The sequence below is a fragment of the Capricornis sumatraensis genome, chromosome 2 (assembly GCF_032405125.1).
Source record: "Capricornis sumatraensis isolate serow.1 chromosome 2, serow.2, whole genome shotgun sequence".
NCBI classification, from domain to species: domain Eukaryota; kingdom Metazoa; phylum Chordata; class Mammalia; order Artiodactyla; family Bovidae; genus Capricornis; species Capricornis sumatraensis.
In genome coordinates, this window is record NC_091070.1 from 115,534,560 (window position 1) to 115,538,476 (window position 3,917).

Genomic DNA, 3,917 nt, shown 5'->3' on the forward strand with positions numbered 1-3,917 from the left:
CTTTCCTGCAATTGTCCTGTCATCACAGCCCCGACTCAGGAATCAGACAAGGAAACAGAAAGGTGAGGTCATCCTTCCAGTAACCTGTGTTAAGGCAAGAACATGGGTCACAACCCAGCTGAGTCCCAGGACTTAACAGAACAGGAGGGAGTCCCCCCTCCCACAGTCCACTTTGGCTCACTCCTTCTCTTGCCCCCATTCCTCCAGGGAAGTCCTTCCTAGAGGCTAACTGGAGTGCCTCCTGCTGTAGCTCTGACTCCTCACTGGCAGCTGGAACCCAGAGGACAGGCTCCTTCCCTCAAGCGGGCTCAGGGACTGGCAAGAGGAGCAGTGTGGGCACTCCCCCGTGGGCACACTTTCTCCACCTCTCTCTTCTCTCTTCTCCACCCTGATCCTTTTCCCTTTCTCCTCTCTCCTCAGTCCCCGACTCCAGCTCCTGGCTGCGTGCCAGCATTGTTCCTGCCTGGCTCCCCGCTCCCCTCCTCCTTCCCTCCCTGCTCCCTCCAGCCAGCCCAAGGGGCACCAGCCTGCCCAGTCCCTGCCCCCCCGCCCCGTAGCCCCACGCTAGAGTGCGGGGGTGAGACGAGACCTTTCTGGTTCCATCCTCTGCTTCCTCGTTGCTGGGCTTTCTAGTCCCCACTGACGGCTTCTACTCTGCCACAGAAGCCTGGAGAGCTTGGATTACTCAGGGGCCCTGGTTATTTTTAATGCCCTGGGCTCGGAAGATAAATATACCTCCCCTCCCCGCAGCTGCCCGAGACAGACCGACACCTCCTCCAGATTCCCTCCTTCTCCCACCATTTATCCAGTCTCCTCAGACTTGATAAATGCCTTTCCCCTGACAGCCCCTCTTAGTGGGTCTCTCCACCCTAGACTCCCAGCAGGAAGACAAATTGACCCCCAAACTCCATAGATGAGGTGGGAAGTGTCCTGGGGTCCTGGCTCCACCTAGTGGCTTCTTGAGACATCACACCCAGCGCGCCCTCAGGAGGCTGCAGCCAGGCCTCAGAAAGCCCTGGGAAGGAGGCTCTGGCCAGGAGTCACTTCTTGGCCGCAGCCTCGGCCCTTGGACCCCTCTTCTACTTGACCAGGTGAGGGGCCGGTGGCCAAGAGCCCACTGCTTCTTCCTCTCCCTTACCCCACTTCATTTCTTCTTGATCCCACAAGGCAGAAAAGTTCTTCCTGGGATTAACTTTCAGGCCTCTTGCTTTGGCTCAAAGAACTGAACTCTGGCAGGCAGTTCCCTGGTGGTCCAGTGGTTAGGACTTGGCGCTTTCACTGCCACAACCCTAGCTCAGTCCCTGGTTGGGGAACTGAGATCCCACAAGCTGCTCAGCACACCCAGGAAAAAAAAAAACACAAAACCCACTGACAGTTGTTCCTGGCTGGAACTGCAGCTTTCCAGAGAGGACATGGAGCGGGGCTGGGGTCTAGACAGACTGTTTTTCATTCTTGAAGTGTTGGAATCCCCGGGGTTGAAGAAGCCACCAAGGTCCTCTAGGACAGAGCCCAGAATGGATCACCCTAGAGTGTCCTGCCCCCCAATAACGGGGCTCACACTCCGTCTAGTGGCAACTTCCTCCAGGACAGAAACAAGTCCTGCGGTCACCTCCTTTGTCTGGGCTGGCATCTGGGCCCATAGCTTCTACCCATCAGGTCTGGTTCTCATTTCTGGGCCCCCTAAGAAAAGTCTGGGCCCTTTTACCCAAGAGCCCCTTAGCCCCTCACGCACTCCATCAATAAAGAATTACCTTATGCACAGAGGCGCACCTCTCCATTCCCCTTACATCTCCTCCCTCCTCCCCAGAGGGAACCACTATCCTCTCCTTTTTTATTCAAACCATTATTTTGCCTTTCAAAAATATTTTTACTACATATGTGCATATCTCTAAATAACACATGGTTTACTGTGCGGGTTTTACTGCAGCTTGCTTTTTTTCTCTTGACAAGATGTTTGTGAGGTTCATCCACGTTTATGTGTTTTCACAGTTGCACTGAATGAACACATCTCACAACTGTGGAAAATTTAAAAACCTGATAGTACCAAGACAACGTGGAGCAATGGGAATTCTGTGCACTGTGGATGGAGAGTAAGCTAGTATGCCCACTGTAAGAAATGGTGTGGCGGGAATTCCCTGGTGGTCCGGGGTTAACACTCCGTGCTTAGTCGGGATCAGACAAGCCTCACTACCAAAACAAAACAACATGAAAATCCACTGATGTGACAGTGTCCAGTGGAGGTGAAGACATGCCTTCCCTCCCAGCAGCGATTTCCTTCCAGTTGGATCCCAAGAGAGCAGGACGCACAAGCACACCAGGAGACCCAGCAAAGAATGTTTGCAGCAGCATGGGGGGTAACAACCCAACACCCCTCAGCTTATTCACTCATTCATTCATTCCACAAACATACACTGAATGCCTGTTGAGGATCAGGTGCTTGGACAGACTGAGGGGTGACCTCTCTGTGCTCAGGTAGGGTGGGTTATTATCGCCCCCATTTTACAGATGAGGAAGCTGAGGACCAGAGGTTAAGTGTCTCTCCAGGACTCAAGTCTGCCACCAGAGCCTGCACTCTTTTTTACCATTAACTAATTAATTTGTCTGCATTGGGCCTTAGTTACAGACGTGGAATCTTTCGTTACAGTGCCTGGATTCGCCAGTGGTGGTGCCTGACCCTAGCCCTAGCCTTAACCCTGACCCTTGTGCTGTGTTTACTGAAGCCCACACACTCTCTGCTTCTGGCAAGCGGGTTTAGTTGCTCGGGGACATGTGGGATCTTAGTTCCCTGACCAGGGATCCAACCGGCGTCCCTTGCACCGCGGGGCAGATTCCTAACCACTGAACCACTAGGGAAGTCCACAAAGCCTATGCTGTTAGCAGTCTTGCCGCTCAGTGGGTGCATTATGGAGCGTCTGTGCCCCTCTCTAGAGGGGTGCCCAGAGACAAACTCAGCTATGGAATGTGGCCAGACCAACGTGGGTTTAGACAATCAGTCAGCAAACACCGGAGGGGACCTCAGTGCAGGCAGGGCATCGGGTACCGCCGAACACAGATGGCACCTTCCGTGTCTGTTCTGGGGCTCCAGCTCGGCCTCAACCCTGGCCCCCAGTTCCAGCTCCAGTCCAGCCCCAGATGGCTTTCTCTGTCCACTTCTCAAATCGGGTAGGTGGGCTGTGGTAGGGTGAAGACTGGATGGTTTTAACCAGGGGAGAGAGGTTTGAGTCTAAAGTTAATCATCTCCCAGCTCCATGTGGCCCAAGGTGGTTCTGAGTGAGATGCCAGAAGAAGCGTGAGGGATGGTAGAGATGAAGGACTTCCACTGAACACACAGCCAGGACATGGAGACAGCCTGAGTGTCCATCAACAGAGGAAAGGATAAAGAAGATATGGCGGATGCGCGTGCACACACACACACACACACACACACACACACACCCCGGAATATTACTCAGCCAAAAAAAGGAACGAAATTTGGTCATTTGTAGAGACGTGGGTGGACCTAGAGACACAGAGTGACGTAAGTCAGAAAGAGAAAAACAGGACTTCCCCGGTGGTACCGTGGATAAGAATCCGTCTGCCAGTGCAGGGGACGCAGGTTCCATCTCTGGTCTGAAAAGACTCCACATGCCGTGGAGCAGCTAGGCCCGTGTGCCACGGCCACCGAGCCCGTGCACTGCACCCGCTGAAGCCCATCGCCCAGAGCCTGTGGCCTGCACTGGGCAAGGAGAAGCTGCCATGGTGAAAGGCCTGTGCACCACAGCGAAGAGCAGCTCTGGACTGCCAACTGGACAAAGTCCTCTGCAGCAATGAGGACCCGGTGCAACTGACAGGTAAGCGGTATTTTAAAAAGAGAAGAACAAGTGCCATATGTTAACGCATATATGTGGAATATGAAAATAAATTGGTGTAGACGACCT